Here is a 13,191-nt window from a genome sequence, read left to right on the forward strand (position 1 = left end):
GATGGGAGCCAAAATTTCCCAAACAACATTCTTCTGAGATTTGTTCCTTTCTTTCTTTTTCTCACCCTCCTAGATCATATCAGCCTGAAAAGAGCTGCTGGATCAGGCCAATGGTCCTGTTCTCGCATTGGCCAGCCAGATGCCTGTGGGAAGCCCGCAAGCAGGACCTGAGCACAAGAGCATCCCCCTCCTGTGGTTTCCGGCAACTGGTATTCAGATGCATGCTGCCTCTGAGCATGGAGGGAGAGCATAGTCATCATGGCTAGTAGCCAGTGATAGCTTTATCCTCCATGAATTTGCGAATCCTCTTGTAAAGCCGTCCAAGTTGGTGGGTGTCATTGCCTCCTGTGGGAGAGAATTTCATAATTTAGCTATGTGCTGTATAAAGAAGTACCTTATTTTGTCTGCCCTGAATCTTACACCATTCAGCTTCATTGGATGTCCATGAGTTCTAGGGTTATGAGAGAGGAAGAAAAATGGTACTTTGCAGAAAATTCTCAGAAATTTCTCTACCAATTATTTTGTGACGACTGGTATTCTCCCCATCCCCCAATGAGGCTGTAAAAATGGTGGCCACACTGCCAACATAGTTAGGAAAACTGTAGGAAAAAATGAAAGAAGAAGCTCTGCTGCTGCCAGTGGTGATCCCTATCCTTGAAAAACTATTGGAGAATTTCTCCTCCCCCTGAAGAAATTTTGTAAAATGGTTCTTTCCCCCCTCTTCTCTCCCCACAAAAAGATGGAGGATTTTGAGAGGCCATTTGCTCACAGCTCTAGAAAATTTCTGTGAGGAGCCAAGATAATACTGCAACAGCTATAATTGGTATTTGAAACGTGCAAGTTGCAGGCTCCATCATCTTTTTTCCATATTGCTTTTGGGAGGTATTCAGCTAATACATCCTGTCAGTACAAGTATTACTGCTAGTCCAATGGGACTTTCTTCCTGCCTCCTCCCCCTGTGTGCACCCACGTTCTCCCCCAAACTGCTCTTCAGTTTTGTGGGAACCTCTAGAGCAGATTTCAGGGGTGTGGGGGAAAGGAGAGGGGGGGTCCCATTGCGATAGCCATAATCTTTGCACTGACGGATCCATGATTTAGTGCTATGTTGGATACAACTCTAACTTTCTTGTTAACATTTTCTTAATATTATTTAAAAGAGAATTCTTAGGTCTAGAGAGATTAAAGAGTTTTCATTTCTTTATACCTTTTACTATTACAGTTTAGTCGATAATGACTCCCTTGAGACAGAAGAGCTCCAGCTGCAGAAAGATCTTTGTTTTCCTCTCAGCATTTCTTTACTAGAGTAGAAGCCAAAGGATTTTTGTCATTTAGCTATTTTCCCATGGAGCTTCTTTCCTCACATCCCAACATTTATGAAAGTGACTGTTAAGGAAAAGCTGAAAATATTTGTGAGACCAGCCATTAACGCCTGGAGGCTGGTGGTTTCTTCATGTAGCAAGAACCATGCTCATCTGGACATGTGGTGCATATCTGAAAAGGCTGTTCACAGTATATTCTTGCTGACTGTAAGGTGGAGAAGAACATGAGAAAGGGGGTTTGTCATTCAGAACACCTTCCCCCCCCACACACATGCTCTTGGTAACCTTGCTTTCTTAGCTGAGAAACATCTGCAGCAAAGTCCAGGTCGTTGGGAAGGCGATGAGGAAGCTCTTTACAGTTGTGACTCTTTTCAGGACTGGGCCCATTGAGCTATAAAACATCCAGCTGACATAGTGCAGCATGGCGGGCAGACAATGACAGCTAAACTTTCAATGGGACACCCCAAAGGGATTTCCCCTTTGGGTTTTTCTCTTTGGGGTCACCATGAAGGCACCACCTCCTTTTTGAATTTTATATTGTTGACCAGATTATTTTGTGTTTTTAAAGCTAGGCTGTTAGGTAAAAATGTCACATCGTATAGGATATTTGTTGTCTCTTGTGGGGATACTAGCAGAAGGAGAATGGAAGTTGTTTCATGCTCCAGAGCGAGAGCCTGCTGTTGTGGAGTTTGCCCCCCTTTTGGGTAGGAGACAGGAGGGAAGTGGGTGCTGTTATGCCAGGTTTGTAGGAAGTTTTTTCTTTTTTTCTCCAGGCTCTGGCTATTATAATATAGAGTTCTGGCTATTATAATATAGAGTTAATGAGAAATGTGTCTCCTGGCTGCAGTGGAAGAGAGAAGTGGTTTCTGTCCCAGGATGAGATCCTGTTTGTGGAAAGTGTCCCCTACCATCCTGCCAGGGTGTGAGACAGGAGCAGAGAGTGTACACATTCTAGGTGAGAGGTAAAGGTGGCTTGATTGATGGTTTTTCTGTTTCTTGCTGATGGGTTAATTGGTGTTCTGAACATATGTCTAGTGTGGTTGATTGGTATTTTGTGATTTTGCTGTTTTAGAAAGTTTTGATTCATGTATTGCATTTATTGTACTTTCATGGTATATTTCGTTTGTACTAGAAAGTTTCTATTTGTTAATGCTTGATTATCATTGTGAGCTTCTTTGAGCCCTATTTGTTGTGGGAAAAGTGGCATACAAATATTAAATCAAATCAAAATAAAATCAATATCCAGCTCTGTGGCAAGTTAGTGATGTGCATCCATCAGCATGTGCGGGGTTTGTCCTTCACCATATGCTGACAAGTATTGTTTTTCTGACACCTTTGGGAAATCCTTTCACTGGCAGCAGCGGAAGCAGCAGACCATATACTGGAATAATGCATCATTTTTGAATGAGATTTTCCTGCACATGAGGATTATATGTCATTCTAAGCTCCCTTATGAGGAGCAGAGCTTTTTGTGGAGGCTTGCTATTATTGACCAGTTCAAGCAGTTTCAAAGTCAGTGCTAAGTGATGTAGCTAATCCCACTGTGAAGGACAAACTTGGATTTGATCACCTGTGTTGGTCCTTTCGGTCTTTGACTTCCAAACAATACTCCTACCAATTTTGACAAAAAACAAAACAAAACCTCTTACAATCAACCAGGCTAAGGAACGTAATAGAATAAGACAGCTGGGACTTTGATTTCAATAGATGACAAGATTCTTTTTATTTGAATAGTCTTGATTTGCATAACTTCAACTCACAGGTGAATAAATCTGCTTCTGTGCGTCCATCCTCTTGCATCACTCCATTGTTCTATTGCACAGCTATCAACATTCTACCCACATCTAGCCTGTGCTTTCTGATGATTGTGTTGTGATGGATATTCTGGCTCTTTCTTTGTAGAACATTGCAGGTGAATGCCAGATTTACAGAACAAATCCCAGAAACACTCTGGATCTGCTCTCTCGCGTATCTTGATATTATGATATAAATCCAGTGCCTACAGAGCGGATACATGTCTTCCTGATTGAAATTATAACATATGATTTAACATTAAGCAGATTAATGTGGAATCCACACCCCAAAGAAGTCAGTGGCAGAATTCCCATTGATTTTTATGGCTTTGGATTGTTTCCTTTGTGTGCTCTGCCTTTGTATTTTCTAGCCTTCATACAAAAAGCAATTATGCCCATTAATATATGCCATAAATATGTTACCAATGTTCGGGCTAACCCCCACTTTGGTTCATTTGGAGGCAAAGGGGTGTCAAGGCCTTGGAATATTCTGGACTACATTTCCCACCCCACACCCCCTGTTTTCTGACTCGTTGTGTCTTCCTAAGTACTGTGAAATGAGGACAAGAAGCAAGGAACATCTTTTGGCACTTTCGGAGGAACATGGAGACCCTGAATTAAATGTTATCTCAAAAATATTATTTTTGGCAGATTTCCCTGACGCTCAGCAGAACAATCCCATTGTTTAAAGAAACCATTAGAAAGTATCCTTTGTTTCTCTGAGTGTCAGCAAGAAAAGCACACACAACATGAGATCACCTCATAACCAGACCCCTCCTTTTCATGTTGATTTGTAAGAGGGAAAGTGCATTTGAGAGCAGTTTTTGAGACCCAAGATGGCAATCTGAGCTCCAGCATATGTAACTACGCTTTCAAGGTACACAGCGCACAACTGCAGGCCACAGAACGGGAAGGGAGTCTGTGTCTTGGTGCAAACCTTGAGACAAAGAGATTCCTTCCTGGTTTTTGATCAGAGCTCCTTCACATCACTTCAGCTGTATTCCACTGCCCACTCCTGGGCCTAGGATAGGTAATATGTGCTACCTGTCATTCCTTATAGCAATAAGGCCCTTTGATTTCTTTAGTTTAAAGTTATGAATGGGTTAGGATATTAATGCTTAATGCTGTCACACACCCAGTAATTTTGTCATGCTTTTCTTCTCTTTTCTCTCAATAAAATAAAGTTTTGCTTTAGTCTGGTTTGGACCTGCATTTTGGGGGTTATATACACACTATTTAGGCAAATTTCAGGGCAAAGTGCATGTTTTATCCCTAGCAAAAGATCCCCCTCCTCTCAAGGAGGTGTGTTTAATGGGATATGTGGGTGGCAGGTTCACACACTCAGGTTCCCAATAGACATGTGTCTTAACAAATATGTATTGTATTAAAATTGCAATCGTTCCCATGATAGCAATAATTTAAATAAAACCTAACATTGTATAGTGCTCCCCTGTAATTTTATCTTCCCTGTAGAATAAATATGTGCTCCAGGTTTGTTTTTTAATCTTACATTTCTTTGCCTGAAAACCAGTCAGAGCTCAGAAACATTTCAAAATATGAAGTTCAAAAGTGAGTGCAGTCAAACACCTTCCCTTGTCCATAGATGTGATGCCATGAAATTTCAAGGATATTCTACCAAGCCAGTATCGTAGGATCATAGAATCCTAGAGTTGGAAGGGGCCTATAAGGCCATTGAGTCCAACCCCCTGCTCAACACAGGAATCCAAATTCAAGTATACACAACAGGTGGCTGTCCAGCTGTCCTTAGCTTTATGGTCAGGTTTGAAAAATGAACTGCATTTAGGCTTATATAAGACACCATGAGCAATGTATAAAATAACACCAATGTGCAAAGAACTAGGATTACTAGCGTCAACACATTCCTTTCTGTACAGGTGAAATGACTGCACATTGCTTGTGCAGGCTAATGCATGAAATCCTCTGCAAATGTATGAGCAGTGTAATGTCTGAACTCACTCTCAATTGATCAAGAAAAAGATGGTCCTGGCAAAAAAGATGTCATCACAGGGAAAGTAGTTGAGCGTCTATGTATCCATTGGAACTACTACCTGTTCAGCTTTTGACCTTAAAATCTGGGTGTTCTGAATAATTTCGTTGTTTCTGTCCCCCATTATCATACACGTCAGTCAAATTTGGGCTGTGTCTATTTCTTGTGTGGCCAGTGCTTCAAAATCGATACAGAGTATTTTCCCTTTTTTTATCACCGTACACTGTACACCAGACAATGCCTTAAGCAGGCTGCACCCTTAAAAGTGGCTTTAGATGTCTCGATGAGTGAGAGTTATGATATCGCCACTTCAGTCCGATTAGATTTTCTAAGTGTAATAACATGAGAATATTGTAGAAGCCAAGCACAAAGCATATCTATTTGCTGAATGGGTGTCAAAATACCTCATATATTTCTTTTTTTTTTTCAATTAATTTTTATTCAGATTTTCAAAACCAAAACAATACAAAAAGAAAAAAAACACAAATCAATAACTAATACAATAAAAAAATAAAAATAAAAATAAAAATATTGACTTCCGATTTGTCGTAGTTCAGCTAAAAATCTATAATATATAACAAGCCTGTCTCTTAATAGATTATAAAATCACCTTCCTCCAGCGGTTATCTTAATTGGTTTCAAATCTCATTAACATCATATCATTTCATTCTTCCACAAAAAGTCAAAGAGAAGTTTCCAATCTTTGAGATATATGTCCATCAATTTTTTTTCTAAATAAACATGTCAATTAATCCAACTCATCAAGTCTACTAAGTCCAGTAATTTCAAATCGCTCTTCTTCCATTATCCATATTGGTTCCATCTTCCATCTTCCATCTTTACGCACCCAATAATCTTGCTGTCATAGTCATATAATAAAAGTCTGATAGGAATTTCCTTTATCACAGATATTTTCTTGCCATCAATTCCGAACGTATCACTGAAGTATTGTTGCAAAGCCGCATCTCTGTTCCTCTTTTTTACATGATACACTAGCACATCTCTTGAAGATTTTTCCATTCACACAAAACAGGGATTAATTCTGTTAACTTTCTCCATTTCAAGTTCCATCAAATCCTTCCAGTCCAGGAATTTTTTTGAACCGATAATATCTTTATCTCCAATCTCTTCAATTCCTTCAGGGACAGCGCTGAGTTCCAAACCATAATATTTGTCTCCAGGATCCATCACAACCAGGAAATCCAAATCTTTTTCCATGTCCATATTTAATCCAATCTCCATAGTTTGAACCTTGCCTTTAATTTCTCTTTCATCTTTTTTTGGTTTTCCAGATCTATCTTTATTCTCCTTTCTCATAGAATCCTGAATTTCTTTCAGCTCCTATCTCATTTCATCAAATTCAATTCTCCACGCTTGTCTATTATTTCTCAATTCTTGTTTTATTGACTTAATCACATTCGTTATTTTCTGAAACATGTCTAAAGATAAAGTCCCTTCTTGTACATCCATGATCTTCTTAATTGTCATTCTTAAAGCCAAAGGAACTAAACTCCTTCAATTTTCAATGTCCCAAGCAAAGAGCAGTTTATTTCTTTATCCAGTTATAAAGGAGTTAATCTTTCAAACCAACTGGCGTCACACTCTAGACAGCCCTTATCTCTTATATGCCCAGAAGTGCAAAAACATGTTTAGTTCACAGTGTCCTAATGACTAGTAGCAACGAGAATGAGCAGATTTGCAAAAAAAAAAAAAAGTAGATCAGAAAAAATAGTCCCAGACATATATTACACAAAAGTCTTATAAATCAAAAAGATTTTTCTTTTCTCTTCCAATCAGAAACCCCTCATCCATTGTAATCTTTACAATGCCATTTTCCATGTCAGCTTTTTGCAATAGGAAAAAGATAGGCTATTTTTATTTTCCTCCCCCTTAGTTCCGTGAGTAAAAAAGAAGGAAAGTTTTGGCTCACCCAGGTTTTCTTAATTGCTGATCCTTTGACAAATCTCTTTAGCTGTATAGATAAGAAAATGATAAGCATAGACAGGAGGATGCTTGCCTGTTAGTCCATTTTTTTAAAAAAAGGAAAAAAACGGGTCACTTATTCAGCTGAGCTGGCTATAAATCCTCGCTCTGTCCGAGCTGCTGGAAGACCTTCTTTCACAGACGATTCAGACGAATTCCAGTCTCCCACAACCACAACAAAGCTGTGTGGGAAATCTCACGTTTCTTCCTTATCCGGAATAAATTATCCCCAGTCAAAAAAGACCCTTCTGACTGGATTTAAGGCTGAAAAAGTTTCATCCAAGACGGGAGCCCGTCTCAGAGCTGCACAGGCGGAGGGATCCTCCTGGGAAGTCCAAAATACCTCATATATTTCTATAACAAGATAATAACAGCCTCATCCCTGTTCCCTCCACGCTCCCTTATTGTATCTATTTTTAATAATGACATTCTATCTAAAGTTTTTTTCTCTCTCCATCAGCTTCTGTAGTAGAACGTCTGTATGAGTGACAGCAGAACACTGCTGATTCATTAATAAGTTCCAGATCAGATGGAAATTTTAGAGCAGGTTGATAATAGACTCAAAGTTATTTTTCAGTTTCTGCTCTGGTGAAGTCTATTCACACCTAACTGGTGCATCTGACAGATTGCAACCTTCACTGTTGTTGGCTTCAAGAACTAATGTATAATTCATTCTCTTCCCCTCCCTTTTGCACTAAAGAGTGTTTATTTTCAGAATGAAGTCATTTTTTGCTCCTTTTTAGCATTCATTGAGAGTTTGCTTTTAGCTAATTGAAATAAAGAACAATATTTCCTATATTATATTGCCTTCCAGGAGTGATAAAACAATTTTTTCACTCACAGAAAGGAATCCTACCAACTGTCCAGGGAAGGACATACATCATGGGGTGAGGTGAGAGATGTTGCAAATTATCAGAGTAAATTTTTTTTAGCCTGGATTCTTCTTAGGGAATACAGCTCAAAAGGCCACAGTAGGACTTGAACACAGTGTCAGATACTATGTCAGAAACAGGGACATGGGCACTGCTACCAGACTCTGAGTCACTAGCAAACAGCGTAGTGGAGCTGTTCCATTTACATCTGGCTGAACCAGTGCTGCATACTGGGGCAGAGACGGAGAGATGCAAGGTGGCAGTGAGCAAGAGCAACGTGTTGCAAATAGGCTAGCAAAACTAACTCGCTGCTATTGCAGATCTGTCTGCTACTGCTACAGGTAAGTCTCTGCAGATCCTGCTAATGATCAAGATAGGTCCAGCAAAGCTCAAAAACAGTTCTTACAAAGGAATCTTTCATTTCAGGGTCAACGTGCTGATGGGAGGGACAGAAATAAAAGCCAAAGGCAAGGAACAGAAGCAGGGTTCAGACTGAAGGCACAGAAGGCTAGATAAAGTCAAGGGCATCCTCTGACTTTGGAGCATAGCCACTTATTCTGTGTGTTCTATCGTACTTCATTTGGATTGCACCACTGAAGAAAAGGATTGTGGAGTTGTACTGCACTGGTGAAAGAGAAGGTTTGGGTGCAGAATTCAGCATCCTTAGGTAGATCTCAGTTTTAATTGTAAATACAATTTTCTAGTCCTTAACGATGCAAAGATAGGAGTCAACATGCATAGACCATGGCTAAAGAAATCTCTCAAGCCAAGGAAGGGGTATTTCCAGCAGCCTTTCACTTTGGCTTATTGATAGTTTATTTTATTGCATTAAAAAGATGTATATGCCATTTTTCACTTTAAGAAGTACCAAATCAGTGTACAACTATAATTAATATAAAGACCTCAAAATCTAGGCACCTTCACATGTGAGAAGGCATTCTTTCAGATAACTGAGTCCCAAGTTGTTTTGGCCTTTTAAGTCACTAAGAAAACCTCAGACTGGGCTCAGCAGCTTATTGGCAACTAGTACAGCTGCTTCAGGAGAGGTGTCACATGCATGAGGTAGGAAAACTGCAGTTAGCTGCCACTCTGTGCCAGCTGCAGTTTCTGAACCAAGCCTAAGGGCAGTCCCGCATGTGGATTACAGTAATCCAGTAAACTCACCCGAACATATCCACCGACCTGAAATGCAAAAAGACCCCAACATAAATGCACACCCTTTTTCACACAAAAGACCACACACCAACCCTCTCACTCACACACTCATTCATCCATGTACACTGCCCTACACCAACTCACACCCACCTCTCACCTGAGGTTATCCACGCTTACCCTCCTGGCTCTCACTCGGGGTTGTTACTCACCTCCCACCTGCAGCCAATAGATGTCCCATTTCTCACCCTGGACGTTTCAATGGAGCTGCCTTGCATTGAAAAGCCACAAAACAGTGCTCAGTGAATTATTTGGTTATGAGCGATGGATTCAGATTACATGAAACATTTGACTACGATTTGATTGTTGTCAAATCAACTCCACCCTGGCTTTACAGTGATGAATCTCAGGCCATACTTTCATCACAGCCCAATTGTCTCCCGTCTCTATCCAGTTTCTCAGTTGAATGACAAATGATGTATCAAGCACTGGAACAGCCAATCATAGAGACAGGGTTCTCTACTCACCTGCTTACCAAGAAACATAAGGACAGTCAAGCCCCAGCACCACAAACAAATATGCACACATTAAGGCATGTAGTAAGTCACATATCAATTACTCCTGCAGCTCTTCACCATTAGCTTCTCCTTACTACATTTGAATCTCTTGTAAATCCTTAGGTCACCCTAATACGCAATGGATGGACCAATCTGTCAGCTTCAGTTTCTCTCAGGTTCTGGTTTTTACAGCCTTAAGTTCAGTTCTCCACATGTCTACATCAATTCTCATGAAAACTAATCAGTATTTTTAGTATGAATTTCTCCTAATATAACATGATTATGTACTTTTGCCTAATGTATACATTTTTGCAGAGCAGATCCCCCTATTTCATGCAATTGTCTACGCAATCTTCACCAACAAAAACATTTTCACTAATGCGTTAATTTCCATGCACACTTTACCCTAATACATGCATTTTTGCACATGTTGCTTGGCATTGCAAAATTCAGAGAAGAGTGCATTTGAAAGGATAGCTGTATTTCGGTTTGTGTATTGTTTTGCAAAGTGCATATATGGTAAGTTTGCCTTTAAATGCGAACTGAATCCATTCTTCACCCTCATCCCTGTGCTGTACACATCAATCATGTACTTTCACACATTCACACACAAGCTTTTTTTCATGGTGATTGGGATCCTTGTAAGACTTACTCCCCTAATGGTAATCATAACCATCCAACTAAGGTACCCCACTTCCCTTAGCAGTGGCCCTCTCCTCCCCAGGGATTTTGGCCTATCTCTCCAGCACAACAAGTTGTCTTCTGTAGTGATGTCCTCAGAGCTTGGCAAAGTTACTTTTTTAAACTACAGCTCCCATCAGCCCCAGCCAGCATAGCCACTGGATTGGGCTGATGGGAGTTGTAGTTCAAAAAAGTAACTTTGCCAAGCTCTGGATGTCCTGGCAGCAGAGTTTGGAAAGTTACTTTTTTGAACTACAACTCCCATCAGCCCAATCCAGTGGCCATGCTGGCTGGGGCTGATGTGAGTTGTAGTCCAAAAAGGTAACTTTTCCAAGCTCTGCAGGGCAGCAATCGAATAAGGTTGAATATTTTCAAGGGGAAGCTAATCCCCCACTTGCTATCTTTTGTCTTTCCATTTAGATCAAAGTACTACATAATCACTTCAATTTTCTTCCCCGAGCGATAAGACTTGACTATAAAACCAGCAGTTTAAACACTCAGCCAGTTCTCCATGTTTTATCCTGGCCTTATCTCCAGTCATCATCAGGTACTGTCTTTCACTCTACATCCCTCTATGGAAACTGGCCTGCAGTCTGGGCTCAGGCATTTACTTCCATGCTCCTTCGCGCCGAAATGCTTTTCCTGGGGAGATCAGATAAGATGATTCCCTTTCATTTCCCATCTGGCCTAGTAGATTCTTACTATAAAATCTGCTTTCAAGTTGTTTTTCTACTCGGTCTAAAGGTTCCTAGCTTTATAATGCAAACGCAAGCATGGCTATTTATATTCTGGCTGTAGTCAGGATGGAGCCTTATAATTCTCCTATGTGGTGGAGGAATACTATTTTATCTAGTAATAGCATATATAGAAGAATATTGTCATAGACAGACTGCCTAGAGGCCTTGAGACTGTGTCTGCTCAGCTTCTCAATTGCTTCCAATGGAGAATGAGATCTGTCAGTGTGACCTAGAAGCTGTGTCACTTTGTGATTTCTATATATATTGATTATTCGGTCCTCAAGTCTTCCTGGTATCCTGAGAGTAATATCCAACATTATGTGAGCTGCCTCTGATTTTCTGAGCCACAAATGTTCCAGGGTTGGGTTTTTTGTTTGTTTTTTCCACTTTTGTTGTGCTATAACTGCGGGTGGGCAGAGAAGGGGAAGAGGAGAGCCTTTCCAGATGGCAACTATGTGAAATAAAGTGAAATGATGTGTGGACACTCCAGAATGAATCCACCAATGATACACTATTATTGCATCAAAAACATGTTGCAGAATCCACCCACCAAAACCAAAACAAAACACAAAACCTCACCAATCTGGAGGGGCCCTCCTCTTCCCCTTCTCCACCCACCCGCAGACTGTCTACTACCCCAAAAAAGCCTCTCTAGAAGGTTTTGGGAGGGGGATCTACCAAGCATTGTGGACTGGCTCTTACAGGCTGCAGGAAGAGAGGGAATTGTCCAAAACTGGGTGAAGGAAGTTTGCACGGCTCCTGCAAAGTTCTTAAGGAGAAGAGAAATATGGGTTGCGTAAACTGCCTTCTGCTCATGTAACACTAGATGAGAATTAGAGATTCATATTCAGCTGAATCTCTGAATTTCTTGGTCAGCCAAGACATTGCGAAGGCACAAGACTATTCAGCCTGGTGTCACTAGGCACCTAGGAAGAATACTCCCCTAGAAAGAATGCTTGCACACCAATTTCCCATGGAAGGTGTACAAACCTCTCCACTATTGGGGGGGATGGAATAAATATATCTAGCCTAGTGTCTTGGCTAAGCTTTAACAGCACTCAAAGGGAGCTAGGAACTGGGGAACCAGAGCCAGCAGTTGTACCTGGAGTCAGAGCCACACCACTCAGCTATGAAGCTCCCTGGGCAATTTTGGGCCAGTGATGATATCTGGGCCAGTCACGATCTCTCAGCATAACCATCTAATTTTTTTTTGTATAAACTTTTTTTGTTTTCTCTGCAGGCACCTGCTCTCCATATAACATCAAGATTTCTTATGTTTTACAATCAGATACCAGTGCAAGCAGATATGAACAAAATTTAACAAAAATAAACAAGGGAACAAAATCTCTCAGGATAGATATCCCCAAAATTAATTCAGTGCGCTGTCCAGCTAACCAGAAAATGGACCATTTTACCTGTCTCTATAATAACTACTACAACTAAACACTTCTCCAAATCTGCCAGGCTTCTATGGATGGGCAATGAACAAATGATTCTTAAGAAGTATGTTCAATAAATGAATTCCAAACTATATACAAAGAGTCCGGTGTTTCTTTTCCTAGTCTTAAATTCATTTCATGAGTAAGCTTTTCTATTACGGCGATATTCCAGAGGGTGTTATACCAGTGTTCAATTGAGATTTTTTTTGCTGTTTTTCATTGCGATGCAATAGTCATTTTTGCTGCCAAGGTCATGTAGATGATAAGTTATTTAGAGAAAAATTTCATATGTGCGTTATCAAAAATTTTTAGTAACAGTATTGGGGGAAATGCAAAGTGCTCTTGAAATATTGTTCACATTTCATTATAAACCAACGGCCAAAATTCTTGTACTCGTTCACATTCCCACCACGTATGAAAGTAGGTTCCAGTCTTCCCACAGCTCCTCCAACAGAGTGGGGAGACTGTTGAGAACATATGTGAAATTTGGACAGGTGTGCAGTACCAATGATATACCAGTTTTAATGACTGTTCTTTTACATAACTAGAAACAGATTTGAATGGACATTCCTCCCACAATTTATTCCAATCTCTAGGTTGTATTTATGCAAGTAAAGTAATGCTCAAGATTCTACAACAAAGGCTCTTAC

General features: G+C 40.3%; 1 long non-coding RNA gene across 1 annotated transcript in view; it reads left to right on the forward strand.

Annotated features, from left to right (window-relative positions):
- Positions 1-12,595, forward strand: part of LOC133363072 (uncharacterized) — a 34,553-nt gene extending 21,958 nt beyond the window's left edge. The window contains exons 2-4 of the long non-coding RNA XR_009758061.1: positions 8,402-8,642; positions 10,786-10,912; positions 12,343-12,595. This is a non-coding gene — a long non-coding RNA (uncharacterized LOC133363072). The remainder of the gene's footprint in view (positions 1-8,401; positions 8,643-10,785; positions 10,913-12,342) is intronic.
- Positions 12,596-13,191: the final 596 nt, after the last annotated feature.

Source organism: Rhineura floridana, chromosome 1 (genome assembly GCF_030035675.1).
Source record: "Rhineura floridana isolate rRhiFlo1 chromosome 1, rRhiFlo1.hap2, whole genome shotgun sequence".
Taxonomy (NCBI): Eukaryota; Metazoa; Chordata; class Lepidosauria; order Squamata; family Rhineuridae; genus Rhineura; species Rhineura floridana.